Source organism: Sorex araneus, chromosome 6 (assembly GCF_027595985.1).
Source record: "Sorex araneus isolate mSorAra2 chromosome 6, mSorAra2.pri, whole genome shotgun sequence".
In the NCBI taxonomy this organism is placed as follows: domain Eukaryota; kingdom Metazoa; phylum Chordata; class Mammalia; order Eulipotyphla; family Soricidae; genus Sorex; species Sorex araneus.
Window position 1 is genome coordinate 22179658 of NC_073307.1, and position 18082 is coordinate 22197739.

The 18082-nt window shown below is 45.3% G+C and overlaps 1 protein-coding gene across 3 annotated transcripts in view; it reads left to right on the top strand.

Annotated features, from left to right (window-relative positions):
* SIL1 (SIL1 nucleotide exchange factor) overlaps window positions 1-18082 on the top strand; it is a 315807-nt gene that overhangs the window by 49344 nt on the left and 248381 nt on the right. The window contains exon 1 of one of the 3 annotated variants that reach the window (XM_012933066.2): window positions 15295-15430. The exons of 1 other annotated variant lie outside the window; for it this stretch is intronic. The gene's annotated coding sequence lies outside the window, so the exon portion shown is untranslated. Of the gene's footprint in view, window positions 1-15294; window positions 15976-18082 lie in introns of those variants that run through there. One more of the 3 variants, XM_055142812.1, reaches the window with a different exon arrangement.

Here is an 18082-nt window from a genome sequence, read left to right on the forward strand (position 1 = left end):
AGAGAAAAGAGTTGAGCACAGATTGTATTGATAAGAAAAATCTTTTCCAGATGCTACCAGACTTTCTCTTTAGTCCCTTTGTTACTTATTTTTGCTTAGATTTCAAGGGATGGGAAAAGGGCATTTCTTATCTCCTGTGGTAGGAGGGAATCTTTTAAGAAAGAGGATGGTAGGATGGCTTCTGGTTGAGGAACTGATCATATCTCTCGTGAGACCTCATTAAAACTGTTCTTCAAGGGCTGGAGAGATAGTACAGGCAGTGAGGCCCATGCTTTGCATGGGGCCCTTTAGGCTGAGATCCTGTTTTGAACCCAGCACCACATATGGTCTCCTGAGTGCTATCAGGAGAGAGGCAGAAAGTCTCTTGAACATCCCAGAGTGTGATCAATTCCTCTTCCCCTACCTATCCCCCAAAACCTGTTCTTCAAAATGTCATCAAGGAGTTCTCAGTTTTCCTTGAGTTTACCTCTGTAATGGTACACGTTGCTGGCTCTCTCTTGAAACTCTTCTCTTATTCTCACTCCCTTGCTCATACTTTTTGAACTCCCTACCATGTCTGTCTCTTTTCTGTAGGTTGGTGTACACTGGGGTTTGAACCTTACCCAGAATGGGTACCTTTATGCATCTGAACCAAGAAATTCCCCTGAACCATATGATAAAGACTTAAGAAAGTCCTACCCTTGGAACTTTACTCTTTGGTTGTGTACTTTTTCCCCTGCTTCAGTCCTGGCTTTTCTTCTGCTGTCTTGCTCACTACTATCATTTTAGTCCTTAAAAGATTTTTGTAAAGGAAAGAATTTTTTAAAAATTCTAACTTAGGAAGGGAACCTGGAACTGAAGGATGCTTGTCTTTCCACACTTCCTGGAATTTTGTTTTCCTATTTATTTTTTTTTTGTTTTGGAGACCACACCCAGAAGTGCTCAGGGCTTATTCCTGGTTCTGTGCTCCGGGGTCACTTGTGGTAGTGCTTGGGTAACCATACTTTGAAGGCACGTGTAAGGCAAGTGCCTTCAATGCTTTAGTATCTCTTCTACTCTCTCTGGGATTTTGGAATACAATTTAAGTTTCCCCACCTAGTAAAGAGATGGTGAATTTGGAGTCCCAGAGTTTAAAAGATCAAGGGAGACTTGAGTTGTTTGAAAGCCAGGAGATGGGAGAATCGAGAGGACATACACTCTGACTGAAGAAGAGAATTTGGATAAACAAGCTCAAAGCTTTTTTTTTCCCACTTTTTCCTTCTTTCTGTTTTTCTTATTTTGTGGCTCTTGGGGTCAAACCCAGGGCTTACTAGGAAGGCATGTACTCTTCCACTGAGCCAAGTCCCCAGCCTCTCCACTGAGTTTCCAAGTAAAGCTATGTGAGCTATGATTTCTCCTGGTGACGACCCATTTTCACCTAACACTTCTGAAGTTACAGTGGGTGTGGTGTGAGTTCTTTTTAGAGGGACACTGATGAAAAGTGTACAGGTTTATGAGCTTGACAGTGGGGATGGTTCTACATTTCAGTCAGAGCTACAGCTTTTAAATTCTTTTTTTTTTTTAATTGAATCACCATGAGGACAGTTACAAAGCTTTGAGGTTTACGTCTCAGTCATACAATGATCAAATACCTATCCCTTCACCAGTGAACATGTTCCATCACCAAGAACCCCAGTATACCCCCCCTTGCACCCCCCATCCTGCCTTTGTGGCAGATGATTTTCACTTTACTCTCTCTTTACTTTGATTACATTCAATTTTCGACAGAAAACCCACTATTATTATTTGGAATTTTCCCCCAACAATCAGACCTGCTGAAAAGGCATCATTAGATAATTTGTTTTCTCTTGCTGATAATGAAGAGCATATGATGTCTCACGGCCGTGACAGCAGCCACGTGGTTTTGGAATTCTGGTATTTTAGTAATTAAGTCCTGAGGTATTTCTGCCAGCAGCCGCTGTGTTCTGAGATTGGTTTGTGTGCCTCTGGGATCATGACCATTCAGGAGCAGAGGAGCCATTTGTGGGCAGCCGCTTGGGGTCTCGTCTGGTGGGGAGCAGGGCTGGTTTCCCCGCCCCCCCCAATTGTGAGATTTCCCTCATGCCCCATCACTGCAAGTTCCTACCTCTCTGTCCAATTGGCTCTGAAAGGTGGCGGTTGCCATGTTGCTGCATGGGGAAAAGGCCGAGGGACAAAAAACCCTTTCCCTCCCGGGGCAGCATGGGGCCATAGCTTAGTTCACAGTCCAGGAGCATTTCTGCCAGCAGCTGCTGTGTTCCGAGATTGGTTTGTGTGCCTCTGGGATCATGGCCATTCAGAGGCGGAGGAGCCGTTCCCAAGCGTATTTTTGTATATCAGGAAGCAACTTTTTAATTCTCTCTCAGATCTCTCAGTCTCTGGTCTTGGGCCATTTCTAGCCTCTCTAGCCTCCCTCTGTGTGGCTGTCAGAATGAACTTTCTAAGGCACAAAAACAGGTTATTTCTCCATTTAAATCATTTAATGGCTTCGTAATTGGTGCTTCTCAAACGTTGGGATCATGGTTCCTTAAGGACACAGTCTCAAGGAACTTCAGCACCCTTTAGGAAATTTTATGTATCTAAGTCTATCAATACATATATAATAAAAATTGTTGGGAGACCACATTTGGCAATACTTGGGGACCATTAAGGCCACATGGGATGGTTCTGGGGGTGAGGATTATACAGTGCCAGGAACTGAACCCAGGGCCTGGCACATACAAGGTGTGTTCTAACTCTTTTTTTTTTTCTAGGTCACACCTGGCGATGCACAGGGGTTACTCCTGGTTTTGTACTCAGGAATTACCCCTGGCTGTGCTCAGGGGACCATATGGGATGCTGGGATTTGAACCCGGGTCGGCCGCGTGCAAGGCAAATGCCCTACCCGCTGTGCTATCTCTCCAGCCCCTGTTCTAACTCTTGAGTCACATTCTCATACCTGAAATTTATTATTTAACTCAAGGTTAATATTTTTAGAAAAACAATTTTTTTTGGGGGGGGGGCAGAGGAGGTTACACCTGACAGTATTCTGGGCTTATTCCTGGCTCTGTGCTCAGAGATCACTCCTAGCTGGGCTCAGGGGGCTAGATGGGATGCCCAGGATCTAACCCAGGTCAGTCATGTGCAAGGCCTTACCCACTGTATTATTACTCTGGTTCAGCATACATTAAAAAAATAGCCTAAGGGCAGGAAAGGTAGTCCAGAATGTTTTCTTGTATGTAGTTGACTCCACTTTGAATCCTCAGTACTGCAAATGGCCCCACCCAAACACTGACAAAAGTTACTCCTGAGCACAGAGCCAGGGATAGTCCCTCTCCACCCCTGCCACTCCAAGAAAAAAACTAAGCCTAGTTTATAAGGTACAGATGATCATTTTGAGAAGATTTTGTGTTGGTTTGTTTGTGTAGTTCTGTTTTTTGGGGGGAGGGACTGAACCAAAAAAAGGTGCTCTAGGTGCTTAAGAGTTATTCTGGGTTCTGTGTTCAAGACCGACCCCCTAGTGGTGCTCAGTGCCTGAAATAGAATCTTTGTCCGTGAAGACAAGTGCCGTAGCCTGTCTCCAGCGCTGTGCACCTGTCTTACTTGATTGAGTTGATGCCAAGTGATCTTCTGAAATGACAGCCTTCAATTTTCAATTGGAATTATTTTTCTCTCATTCACAGATATATCCTCAGCATCCAGAACAATGCCTGGCACATGTATTGAACACAGAGGTGTAGAATAAATATTTGTTGAGTGATTGAATGAAGAGTGTTAAGCTGGGTTCTGATCTCCTTATGCGTTCTCGGCAATTTGAGATGTCAGCATGGTGTGTGAGGCTCTTCCTAATCAAGCTAAGAATACTCAACTAGTAATTTTATCAGACAGTCTGGGCAGGATGTGGAGGCATAGGCCTTTTAGAAAATAAAAATTTGAAAGCATAAAGGATTTATGTACATTTTGACAGGGCAGACGTGATATGCAAATAACTTGCAAATAGAATGCAAATTACATGCAGCTCCTCATGCAAATGAGCATCCTGTCTTCGGAATCAACTGCTGGGGTATTCACTAATTTGTCTGTGGTACTGGCAGTAAATCTTCCAAGGGCTTAGGATGCAAGTTGCTTTGGCGGGGATATGTATATTGGGGTGGAAGGGATGGTGGAGAGGAGTCTCTTGAGGAGCTTATTGGTGACATGAACCTACAGCTTAGCAGGAAGCTTAAGCATTATGCAGTTTCATGGGAAGTGATTCTGCTGTGACATTCCAAAGACTGATGTTTTGGAACTGGTAGAGGGTGGCAGGAGTGGGGCAAGGAAATTCCAATATTTATACCCTTTCATCTATGGCTTTATCACATCTGCTGCCTCCACCATCTCATAAAAAATCATCTAGTCAGTCTATGGTCTGAAGGAGTTGAAAGGGGAGTCAGGTGCCTGGTCTGGATCCTGCTTAAGAGGACCACTGAAGAGTCAGGGAGAAGAGCTCTTATAAAGAGTATAGTGGAGGGGGCCTTTCATGTTGACTCTGGTTTTACTCTTAGCACCCATATGGTCTCTCAGCACAGCCAGGAGTGAGTTTTGAACACAGCCCACTGTCACTGTACCATTGTCATCCCGTTGCTCATTGATTTGCTTGAGCGGGCACCAGTAATGTCTCCATTGTGAGACTTGCTGTTACTGTTTTTGGCATATCAAATACACCAGAGGTAGCTTGCCAGGCTTTGCTATGCAGGCGGGATACTCTCAGTAGCTTGCCAGGCTCTCTGAGAGGGATGGAGGAATCGAAGCAGGGTCGGCCTCATGCAAGGCAAACACCGTACCCCCTGTGCTATTGCTCCAGCCCAACATTATAGTTACCTCTATGAAATAAATTTTAGGGCTAAATAGATAGTATAAAGGGTAAGACGCCTGCCTTGCACACAGCTGAGCCCACACAGGTGAGCACACAGGTGAGCACAGACCACAGGTGACCCAAATTCCACCTTCAACCCCTAGCCCCTAGGGAAAAAAGCTGTATTTAAAGGTTAAGAGCATGATGAGCAGTTCAACATTTCCTCGCCTCAGGATAAGAAGAATTTAACTGAATTTTTGCTAGACCTATTAGAAAAAAGATGGTTGTTTCCCAGTATTGTCATATGCAACCCCAGTAGTCCTTGACACTGCTGGGTCCAAGCAGTACTACATCATTAGGCCAAGTACTGAACCATCAGACATTCACAGCTGGACAGTTGGATCGAGTGAATGTTGCTGGGAGAGGCTCGGGGTCCCAGCACTGCTTGGGAACTGCCTCCCCCGCCACCCCCCGGCCACCAATATAAGGAAAATGATGGTTGGTAACAAGTAGCATGGGATTTTTCTGAGAAACAGAGCCATTTAATCTCAAGACCAATGATGCTGTATCTGACAAAATCAGAAGCATCACTTCGAAATCTAAAGAAAAATTGTCAACTGAAATTTTGTCATTATAAAAATCGGTTCTTCTCTGTCTTTGATGTGAAAGGAAATTTTTGGTTGCACAGACTTTCTCCAATCATCATAAAAAGTGGGCAAACAAAACAAAAGAACCTCCAGTATTTGTATTTTAATGCAATTTGAAATCTGTTGTTTTCTCTGACACGCGGCTTTGCTATCAGACCTGGATTCAAATTCCCACTTCCAGATATACAAACATGAGTAGCTTAGCTTTTTTGAGGCTCAATTTCCTCTTATAAACCCTTCTCTCTTCCAACACTGGATAAAATAGAAATGACAGCAGAATCCTTATGGATTTGCTATGAGGGTTAAATGAGATAACACATGTACCTAGCACAGTGCCTGGCACATAGCATTCAGTGCATGTAGTTATTTCCATGGCCCTCTGAGGATTTTCTGCCTAGACTCCATTCATATTCCCTTCAATAACTGTACCCCCTCTCCTTCTGGTGAACCATCAATCTTTTGGCGTTTCATGTATTCTAGTGAAGCTGATTTCAGGAATCAACACATGATTTAGATCAATCAAACCACTTCAGAGTCCTGGTCACAGTCATTGATTCAGACATGGGGAGAGATATAAAGTTACCCTATGACACAGCAATTCCTTTGTTACTGACACAGCTCAGTAACAAAGGAAGAGCACTGTAGCACTGTCGTCCCGTTGTTCATCGATTTGCTCGAGTGGGCACCAGTAATGTCTCCATTGTGAGACTTGTTGTTACTGTTTTTGGCATATGAGTATGCCATGGGTAGCTTGCCAGGCTCTGCCGTGTGGGCAAGATACTCTCAGTAGCTTGCCAGACTCCGAGAGGGGCGGAGGAATCAAAGCCGGGTTGGCCGTGTGCAAGGCAAACACCCTACCCGCTGTGCTATCGCTCTAGCCCACAAGAGAAGAGAAAACTTAAAAACAGAAACAAAAACTGAAAACACTAAAAAAACCTGAATTAGGGGTCAGAGAGATAGTACCTTGGGGAGGGCATTTGCCTTGCATGTGGCCACCCTGAGTTTGATCCCTGGCATCCCTTGAGCACCGCCAGGAGTAATTCCTGAGTGCAGAGCCAGGAGTAGCCCCTGAGCATTGCTGGGTGTGACTCAAGAAGAAAAAAGACCTGAATTGGGTCCTGGAGGTGCGCTCAGGAAACTAGAGCACATGTTTTGCATGCCAGAGTTCGAGGTTTATTTCTCAGCACTGCATGGTACCTGAGCATCACCAAATATACCCCCAAACAGAAGCAAAACCAAACAGTGTTGGGGCTGGATTTGTAGCTCAAGGATAGAGTTTAGGCCTTGAACCTGTGAGGAGGCTCTGGCTTGGAACCCTGATACCTAAAACAGTACAAAACATTTGAATCTTACAGGCTTCCTGTGAGAGTCAAATGAATAATAAATGTGAGAATCCCTCACAACCTGCAATATTGTTTAATGTTCTTTATTGTTATTGCTGCCGATAGAGAGGAATGGACAACACCAAAGCCCTTGATCTCCTGCCCTTGGAAAGGATCTCTCAACCCTAAACCACTCTCCATCTCTTATCCTTGCCAGATCCTGAGGAGGGCATTGGGAGAACAAGAGAATTCCTAGGGCTGTGTATCCAGTTCCAGCTAGGGAAGATTTATCTCCCCATAGCGGCTCTAATGATGGTTCGATGGGTCTCATAATTCCATAATGATCTTGGTGTCAATGCCTCCCACCTAGGGCGTCTCTGCAGAGGCCGTGGGGAAATGGAAAGCCACACTAACTAAACAAATAAGAATGATTAGTAGCATGTGGCCAGCCCCTTGTTGCCTCTGCCAGCCTACTGCATGTTTCAACATATGGAGTAATAAAGATGCTGCTGAGAAAAGCCACATCCAACTTGTCATCCTTACCCAGCTCAGAGAATGCTGTATCCCATTTCCAGGACAGACCCCTGCACCTTCTGTCCCAGAGACGCTCTTCTACTTTCCATTTCCTTTTTTTTCATTGCTGAGTGGAGGGAAGATTAATCCCTCTGAGTAATGAGTCTTTCCCTCCAACTTCTCTCAATTGTTGTTGGGGTTGCAGTGACCAGGGGGGTTATACATGTTTGGCTGGGGTGCTGGCGCTCATTCCTGCTGGGGGTGCTACTAACCCACTCTTGTACATTCAGGTTGTAGTACTAACCTGGGGTCACTGCAGTGCTCACAGTGCTCTTGGCCACAGTGCTAGCACATCTTTAGTCTTGGAGCTGCTGTGGGGCTCACACTTTTTTAGTTGAGATTCTGGGCAATGGAGTTGCAGTGCCAGGGTTCTCGACAGTAGAGTTGCAGTAGAGTTGACCTTTGGAACAAATGGGTAGCACCAGGGATTGGATTTATGTCCACCTGCTTATAAGGAAGATGCTGTTAATTCCTGAGTCATCCCCAGGCCCATCCTGAGCAATCCTTCTTCCAACCTTCTAGAATATCTCCTGCATAGGATGAGCATGATGCATATTATGTGATAGGTCTGGGATTGAGTACTTAGAATGCTAGATAGGAATATAAAGCAAGATGCCCCGTGTGAATGTGTAAGTACCCACACATGTAGTTGTGCTTGATTTAACTTTGTTCAGCCTCTAAAACAATATGGAGCCAATAAGTAATGTAAAGAATAGGCGCATATGCTGCTGGAGCCCATGTGCTGCTTGTGCCCACATAGCTGAGCACATGTGGTGCCCGAGCACATGTGTCACCCACATATCCCCTCTTGAGATGTGTACTTTAATGCTTTCCTATCTAACACTGGGATGTGTCTAGGGGCTTTCTCTTCACTCTTGGAGAAGCCTGCATTCTCTCTTGAGCACTTTACTTTCTCTTTCTCTCTCACTCTCCCCCTCAAAAAACCCTCCAAATAAAATCTATTTTACTTAAAAAAAAGAGTAGTACTAATAACTATTAGTACTATAAGATCTTTTCAATACCTAATGTGCCAGGCACAGAGTGCACTTCATACATTCTTGTAATTAATCTCCTTAACAATCATTGAGGTGAGTATTGATTCTCTCTCTATTTCATAGATGAGGAAATATCTTTCCAAAGTTGCTTAGGGAAAAGCAACTTGCTTGGTTAGGAACAGGCAGCCAGAATATTACCTGGGTCTGTCTGGCTTCATAGCTTGCTTTTAATCGGCACTAAATGTCGGCTCTCAGTTGACAGTGATAATGGATTTGATGAACTTATGTTCTGAGACAAGCCATGGAGCACATCTTAAGTCTTTCTCTGTGCTCTCCTGAAGCTTTGGTGCTTGAGGATCTTCTTGAGGGACAGTGTTGGAGGGGGGAGGGGTTTCCCCATTGTTTTTTTGTTGACCCAGGATTGTGCTGGGTGGCTTAACACCATGCCCAGGGCGCATTTGGAGCAGACGCCATAGCTACTGCAGATCCCTGCTCAGAGAGGCAGCCCTGGCCTTTGTGCTTGGGTAGACACAGATTGGACCAGGGTGAGGGACCCACCGGGGATGCTGCAATTCAACAGATCTGCAGTGATGGGTGTGGCTGGGAATAGAGGATAAGGGGATGGCAGTAAGGAAACTGAGGACATTCACTGGTGATGGGAAATGTACACTGGTGAAGGGATGGGTGTTGGAACATTGTATGAAGAACTCTGTAGCTGTGTATCTCACGGTGATTCAATAAAAAAATTTAAAAAGTTGGGGCTGGAGTGATAGTATAGCGGGTAGGGCATTTGCCTTGCATGCGGCCAACCCGGGTTTAATTCTCAGCATCCCATACAGTCCTTCAAGCACTGCCAGGAGTAACTCCTGAGTGCAGAGCCAGGAGTAACCCCTGAGCATCGCTGGGTGTGATCCAAAAAGCAAAAATAAATAAATAAATAAAATAAAATAAAATAGCCTCAACTGCCAGTCCGTTGTGGCTGATACTCCTTGTGAATATTCATATAAATAGACCAGCCCCTCCTGCTCACAATGTACTTGCCCCCTGCCAAGCCCTGCTCAAACTACTCAATTCATGGCTATTGTTTGAAGATGCTCTGTTATGTGGCAGGAGAGGACCCCATGGAGGCGCTCTTTGCCCTGTGAGGCACTCTGTGGCTTTGTGGGTGCAGGCTGTATGTTTGTCAGATGTCTATGTCCATGAGTAGGTACATGGGCAGAGGTGTTCGTGGAGACAGAATCATGGTTTTGGGGATTTTGCTCTGGCCTCAGTGGGAGCTGATTAGTGAGAACTCTTTGAAATCTTGTCTGTCTTCTCTAGCTTTTCTTTTGAATGCTTTTCCTTTGAACTAGAGAGGTCTATTTAGCTGACAGCAAATGCACATTAAATTTACTGGCCTTTTCCTGGCTGAAGTCCCCTGGAGCTGTCCAGGCCTCCTGGCAGGTAGGAGGCTCATGTCCAGAGTTCTTACATTCTTTTCACAGGGGCTAGAAATACAGTTTAAAATTATTCTTTTCTGCTACTCAGACCTTTAGAAGTGAACCAGAGATAAAGCAAAGTACAGTCACCAGGATCCTTGTGGTCTCCTGGGGTAGAGGCCTAAATTCTTTTAAAAAAATGATCTTAATGCTTATTTATTTATTTGGCTTTTGGGTCACACCAGGCAATGCTCAGTGGCTTCTTTTGGCTCTGTGCTCAGGGGTCTATCCTAGCCATGCTTGGGGAACCATGTGGTGTTGTGGACAGAACCGGGGCTTCCTGCATATGCTCCAGCCTGTTGAGCATTCTTTCTCTCACTCTGAGACCTAGAACTTTTCACTGCCACCAAAGCAGCTTAGGCGAGCCTAGACCCAACAAAGAACTCTGCTCTGTCTTACCTGCTAGTACCCCACTCCATCAGAATGCAATCTAGGAACTGAAACGTCCTCAAAATGCTGGTTCAATTCGTGGCACTACATATGATTGGTACCCCCAGTTTGGGTAACTGTTTCCTCTTGATCTCCACATTGTCTCTCAGTTTTTTGCTTCTTTTTTTCCTTTTAAAAAACTTGATGAGGAGGACTGGAGCAATAGTACAGCTGGTAGGGCGTTTGCCTTGCATACAGCCAACTGGGGTTCCATCCCCAGCATCCCATATGGTCCCCGGAGCATCATCAGGAGTAATCCCTGAGAGCAGAGCCAGGAGTAATCTCTGAGCATTGCCTGGTGTGACCCAAAAAGAAAAAAAGTGGTGAGGAGGGAGCTATAGTACAGCACTAGGGCGGTTTGCCTTGCACGTGGCTGGTTCAGCTTTGATCACCAACATCCCATATGGTCCCTGGGCACCGATAGGAGTGATTCCTGAGTGCAGAGCCAGGAAATACCTCTTAGTATTGCTGGATATGGTAAGGCAAAAACAAACAAAAACAATTTTGCGTGGGGGAGTGAGGGGTAGAGAGCTACTAGTGCCCAGGAACAGTGCTGGGGAGGTAATCTGGGGCTCCTTCAGGCAAACAGCACTTCAGTTTTTTGAGTCATTTGCCTGGCTCTTGCTTCTTTCATGTTGACAGTTTTTTTCTGGAATGCTGAGCATTCTGGCTAATGCTCCTGTCCTGACTGCTTCTTAGCATCCTTAAAACATTGCTGCCCAGCAGAGCTCTCTGCAGCTACTAATAGCTAAGGATAATTTTTAAAAAATTTATCTGGTTAATGGAGATAAAATCTGATCTATGAGTCTCATAGAGATGCTGGGAGTAAATACAGCCTTACTACATGAGGGATCTAGAAACTGATCCCAACTGATGGGGCTAATTCTTATTATTGCTTTTTAGACCACAGCTGGTAGTGCTCTGGAGTTACTCCTGGGCCGAGCTCAGGAGTTGTTCTTGGTGGTGCTCAGACCTTTGCTCTACCAGAGGCTAAACTTGGGGCTCCCACACACAGACATGTGCTTTAGCCCTTTGAACTATATTTCTGGTCACCTGGGCTAGTTCTTATTGGTCTTTAAAAATATTTCTGTTTAATAGCTCCTACTGTACTGTTTTGATTTTGTTTTGTTTTTGGACCAACCACACCCATCTGACAGGGGTGACTCCTGCCTTCCTCCTTCATGCACAGCATGTACTCCAGCTCATTGAGCTATCTCTCTAGCTGGACTATTTTGATTTGATTTGTTTACATTGTGGTGTCTCTCATCTGACCCTGAGCTCATTAAGGAAAAGAACTAGTGCGGAGGTGTGCTATTTCACAGATATGTCTTTAAAGCTATGACTGGAATATAGCTTAATGTTCACATTCAAGTAAATCTGAATACTTGAATATGAATATGACTCCAGCGGCTGGAGAAATAGTACAAAGTTTGCGGCACATGCCTTGCATGTAGCTGACCTGGATTTGATCCCTGGTACCACATGGTCTTCAAAGTGCTGCCAGGTGCAGCTCTGCCAGGCCCTCCACCCAGCACCTCTGGGTGTGGCTCTGGAGGTTCCTGAGCTCCTGAATAGTTAATTCCTGCATCACAGGGCCCCATTAGCCCTGAATCCTCAGGTCCTTGCATTAAGCCACCTGCAAACTTGGCTGTGAATCACCAGGAGGGGCCCATGGACCTCCTAAGCACGGCTTGGGAGGTCTCCTTACCCAATATCTGGAGTCTAGAAGGATTTAAGGGGATGATATATAGATGTGGTGGGAGTGGGATAGAGAAGAAGGGTCAGAGAGTGGGAGGCAGGACAATGTAGATGATGATAGAGCCAGAGCTTCATCTGTTACACTTTACATTGTAGAACCATCCAGAGAGAGCAGGGGTCCATTCCTGAAACTCAGAATGCTTTCACACAACTGGGTATCAACCTTGTGGGAGATTAATTGAGAAGGACTGATCAGGGAGAAATGATCTATCTACTCAACACATTTTGCTTGTGGGAAGGCCAGATTGATCACATAAATCTCTGCCTACGCAGGACTCCATGGCTGGGTGCTGTGGTTTCCCTGATTGATGGTGTCCAGGTTGAAGGTGATTCCTCAGGCCTTCCAAGTTTTTGCTCTCCTCGAGAGTGAAAGGGAACTTGGAAGTTCTCCAAGAGAGATACAAGGAGAGATGGCTTTTTGGTTGTTTACTTATTAAAATAGATTGTATTTATTTATTTTTTGTTTTGGGGCCATACCCAGCAGTGTTCAAAGCTTACTCATGGTTCTGTGCTCAGGGATTCTTCCTTGAAAGTGCTCAGGGAGCCATATGCAGTGTGGGAGGGTTGAACCCTGCTTGGCTGTGTGCAATGCAAACACTTTACCCACTATATTATCTTTCTGATCTTAAGGAAACAAGTTGGGTGGGTGGGGGCACACTGGGAAATGCTCAGGGATTATTCCTGGCTTTGATTCAGGAATTACTCCTGGAGGTACTCGGGCATTAAATGAGATGCCAGGGATCAAACCCAAGTAAACCTGTATAAACTTGGTGTGCAAGGCAAGTTCTCTACTGCTGTATTATCTGCCCCTAATTTCTGTTGAATTGTAAGAATAATACAGAGAATCAAAAGAAGACACTATATATTGATGCCACTGCCCCCTCTGATCCCTGGACTGCAAATTTCCCTCCTAACAAAGAGCCCATGAGAGTAGGGCTGTCTGCTTAGGCCCATATACTGAGTCTTAGCAGCTCAGCAAGCTTGAGGCAAGCTCAGCAAGTTTACCTGGGAAGATGGTTCTCAGTAAGGACTTTTCTAAGTTTGGACTCTGGGGTGAAGGCAGACCCAAATATTCCTTCCCCACATACCTTAGCTGGCTAGGTCTGTCTCTAGAATAAACCCCAGTTTCTGGGGCTGGAGCAATAGCACAGTGGGTAGGGCGTTTGCCTCGCATACAGCCGACCCAGGTTCGATTCCCAGCATCCCCATATGGTCCCCTGAGCACCGCCAGGGCTAACCCCTGTGCATTGCCGGGTGTGACCCAAAAAGCAAAAAAAAAAGCCAAAAAAAAAAAGAAACAAAAAAAGTTTCTGTGTGTGCTGGCAGCTATGTAACCAGCTGGACTCTTGATCTAGAAATTTATTTTTCAGTTAAGGACTTGAAATTATTCTGTTTACTTGAACTTTATTATTTATTTATTTTTGGGCCACATCTAGTGGTGCTCAGGGGTTACTCCTGGCTCTGCACTCAGGATCTACTTCTGGTGATCTCAGGGGACTATATGGGATGCCAGAAATTGAACCAAGGTTGGCCATGTGCAAGGCAAGCACCTTACCTGCTATACTATTGCTTTGGCCTCAGATTTATTCTATTTTAAAGCATCTTACTCTTGTAGCATCTTATCTTTTTTATAACTTATGTCAGACACAATTGTAATTAATATGTTCATTCTGTAACATCATCGATGCAATAGGTATTAGTGGAACATTTACTATTTGTCCTCATGCTATGAAGTGGTCGCACAAGCTAGAATTATTTTCTAGGCCAGCTACACTCACTGGTCTCCTGAATGTTCTATGGTGATGTGGTCTCCTACCTTCTCCTACCCACTTCTGGGGAGAATGTAAATCTTCCCCACAAACTTTAAGTATTCACTCAAAGGGGTGGAGCAATAGTGTGGTTGGATCTCTGTCGCCTCATATGGTTTCTGGAATCTCACAGGAGTGATCCCTGAACACAAAGCCAAAAGTAATACCTGAGTAACGCTGATTGTGCCCCCCTCTGCCCCAAGTTCTCACACAATTACTGACCAATAATTTGTTCTCCATTTCCAGATCTACCAAGGTTTGCTAAATACTTACATGTCAATTTTTTACCTTTGTGAAGTAATCAAAAATCACAAAGATAATAAATTGCTAGCTCATGTGACACAGGGAAAGGGAAGGGAACTACATAAAGGGGTTGGTTGTTCACTCCTAGAGATCCCTGCCATGTAGAGGAGGGTCTGAATGACTGGGAGTCACTGTCTCTGGGCTCTTGAGGAACAAAGGAACTCCACAGTTCACGTCAGTTTAGGCAAAAGAAAGGTCTGACAGAATGGGGAAGTGGAAAGAGTAGGTCTTCCGGATGCACCTACAACTGGCTTCAGTTCCCACGTTTTGATTATATGACCTGGATAAGTTCTTTAATTTCTTTAAGCTTCAATTTTCCCTTCTATTAAAAGGGTGGGACAGGGGCCTGGGAAGATTGCACAGGAGGTAGGGCACTTGTCTTGAATCAACCTCGGGCGCCCCATATGGCACCGCCAGAAGTAAGCCTTAAGCACAGCCGGATGGGCACCCTCTCTAAAAACAAACAAAACCCAGAAAAGGGTGGCGGCAGTCATCTTACTAGTTATGAGATGTAAACACATGCAGCACCTGGTGCTTACCAAATAACGTATTTGGTGGTGAGCAGAATTAACATTTTCAGGTAACTTTTTAATTCATTTTAAATAATTACTGTTGTCAAAAATACGCATTTGAGGGGTGTAGAGATAGCTCAGTGGACAGGGTCACATGCATAAGGCTGGATTTGATCCCTGGTATCGCATGGCCCCTCGGCACTGCCAGCACCCCATGGATCCAAGAATCTGCACAATTTTCAAGATTTATAAAGCTGGCACGTGGCCTATTCAGCATGAACTCTCAAAGGACTATTTATTGCGTGACACACTCAACGGAGCCACAACAGCTTATTTTTACTTCCCAACCTCTCTGATTTCTTCGGTTACTGGAAAAAAGGGAGGGAAAACTCCTGGGGGTTGCCTCTGGACCTAGACTGAAAGCAAAACCGGGGCCCTAGTATGTCTCTTGTAGCTGTCTCACCGCGGTGGAGGGATACAGAAAGGTGGGAGAATTGGCACGGTGGAGGGATATAGAGGGGATCGGTACAGACGTCGTTCCAGGAGGTTGGCTCTGTGGGCGGGGCTAAACAGGAAGGGGCGTGGCTAACCGCTCGGGAGGCCGGGCCGAGAGCGAAGCGGCCGCCCGCCGTCCTGGCGGCCCGTCATTGGACCCGGCGCCCGGTGACGCCATAGCCGCGTTCTCCGGCTCCGACGGTCGCCGCCGCGTCTGCGCAGGGGGAGTTGGTTTCCGCTGCGCCCCCCTGGAATTGTGGGAGTTGTGTCTGTCCCTCGGCTGTCTGGGGCAAGCCGAAGGTAGGGGCGGTGAGATTGCAGCTGGGCGAGGGGTTGTTCTTCACGTCAGCGGCTCCGGCGGCTTCCCGCACACCCCCCGACCCACGTTCAGGGCAATCCTGGCCTCTCGAGCCGAGGGACGCTGTCCCTTCTCTCCCACTCTAAACGTTCCCAGGAACCTCTCTCAGGAGCCCGGAGACGAGGCCGCGGCGTCTGACTGACTTTTGTCTCCGCGTGTGGCACGTTCGTTTCCTTCTCCCGGGCTCTGCAGCAGCTGTCCAACCCCTCCCGTGCTCACAGTTTGCTTCGGGCCCGAGACCTCTTGTGGTTTCTTCTCCCAACATATGGAATCGCATCCTAAGCCCGTGGCACTTGCACTTCTGTCTCTGGTTTCCTTGGCCCTGCTAGACGGATGACTGGCCTCTCAAGTAAAGGTTCCAGGCGTTGGTGTGTCTCGGATCATCTCGGGAGGTTGTGTCCGTCCCTGGCGAGCTCAGATCAAGGCACGGGCGCCTGCACTTCTCCCCGGCTGGTTCCAAATAAGGGTGATCCTGAGATCTTCGCCTGTAGGTTCTTTATAGACGAGAATCAAATGATATATGGGCTCCAGGGGAGAAAGACTGGGAGTAAAACAGTGCCCAACGCCGAGCGTCAGCTTTCTCTGCACCGTTAGGAGCTAGACAGCCCTTTGAGGCCTTTACAAGAATATTGATGACCTATGTGTCACATCAGTTTTCTGATAAATACTTTTAAGTTGCCTGGCTAGATTCAAGGCCAATTGTTTTTCCCACCTCAGTAAAATAGAACTTAAGGTTGTACTGAGAGATTGAGAGGGCTTGATTAACCCAGTCTAAGGTGCAGGAGGAAGACAAATCCTCCATATTTGCTAAGAGAAAAACGGATGTGATTGTAAACAAAATGTTTGTTTTTGACTGAAAGATGTTCTGTATTTGTCTTTTTAGCTTTCTTCCCAGTTAGGCTTTTTCCTTTTCTGATAAAGGTACAGTCACATTTAGGAATTGGGTAGATTGTTTTCCTTTGATTTTTATTGAATCATCTTGAGTTACAAAGTTAGGATTGAGTTTCAGGCCTACAGTGTTCCAACACCAATCCCTCCACCAGTGCCCACTTCCCTCTGCCAGAGTCCCTCAGGATTGGGTAGATTTTGATGGGGGGCAGTGCATGAGAATAATGGAATTGATGTTTGTACAACGTGGACCAGGCCTTGGTCTGTGGTTATTGGTTGAGAATATGGTCATTAGGTGTTAAAGAATTTGTCATTACACTAGTTTTATGAGTTTGAGGTTTTTTGTGGGGTGGGTTGGGGGGGTTGAGTGATGTTTACTGACTTTAATCTGCTGAATGTGTGTTGTTATGATGAAATTGCCTCTAGAAAAGACTTGTTGTGCCCACTTTCCAGCTCCTGGGAATGGGGATTTCATGAATAGTAAGAGTGTGGTATCCCAGGGATGAAAGTACTTTGTTTGTTTTTGGGCCACACCTAGCAGTGCTCAGGGCTTATTACTGATTCTGAGCTCAGGGAACACTCCCGGCAGTGCTCAGGGTACCATATGGTATGCTGGGAATACAAACCTAATCAGCCACATTCAAGGCAAGTCTTGCCCACTGTACTATTTCACCATCCCTAAAGTATCTTGAATCCTGTTTTTTTTTTTTTTCTTGCCCTGGTGTCTTTGAAATGAAGATGATTATTGTTGGGGTGTAGTGAGTTTTATTCTACAATCTTGGACAATGATCTCACTGCTTAGGTTTGGTTTTCCATTGCATTAAAATGGCAATATATATGTATATATATATTTTTTTTGTTTGTTTTTTTTTGGATTTGGGGCAGTACTCAGGGCTTACTCCTGGCTCTGCAATTAGAGATCACTCCTGGCCAGCTCCAGGGATCATATGGGATTTTGGGGATTGACCCTGGTCATCTGCATGCAAGGCAAATGCCCCACCTAATGTACTAGCTCCCAGACTCAAAAGGGCAATAATTCTTAAATTATTTTTAAGAGTGGTTAAATGAGAAAATGTACATGAAAGATCCTTTCACATAGAAATATAATGCGTGGCTATTTTGTTCTTAAAGAATGAAGACTTCCCTTCAATGAGAATATATATAAGAACAAAACAACCACCAAAAGATGAAGATAGTCTCCAATAGCAAGATGTATATTTTTCCAAACTAGGAGACGCTGCTTGGTTCTTTCTTCATTATGTTTGTGGATTCATGCTCTGACCTTCTCATTCTTGGCTCCTGTCTTTTTTTTCTTTTTATCCTTTTCTAAGGGAATCTGTGGTGTAGAGTCTGTCTGCCAGTCAACCTCTTGGAGTAAGCCTCTTTTCAGGAGAGCTAATCTGAAGATTTTTACAGTGCCAGCCCCTTGGTTGTGTATTCCTGCGCATCTTTCCCAAGGGCCTTTGCTGGTACTTAGATCATGCTCTGTAGCACAGGCATCTCTAACTCCTGGATTTGGTGTCATTTTGGAAGCCTGTCCTTATGGAGCTAATCTTTTCTTTTTTGGAGTGAAGATGAATACTTTATCCTTTCCCTGAGTCGGCCTTAAGCTGCATAGATCACATAGATCTTCTTATTTTAATTATATGTGGTCTAAAGAGAGAATATCTTGCCTTGTTCTTTTCTTCATTTACTTTCATCACTGC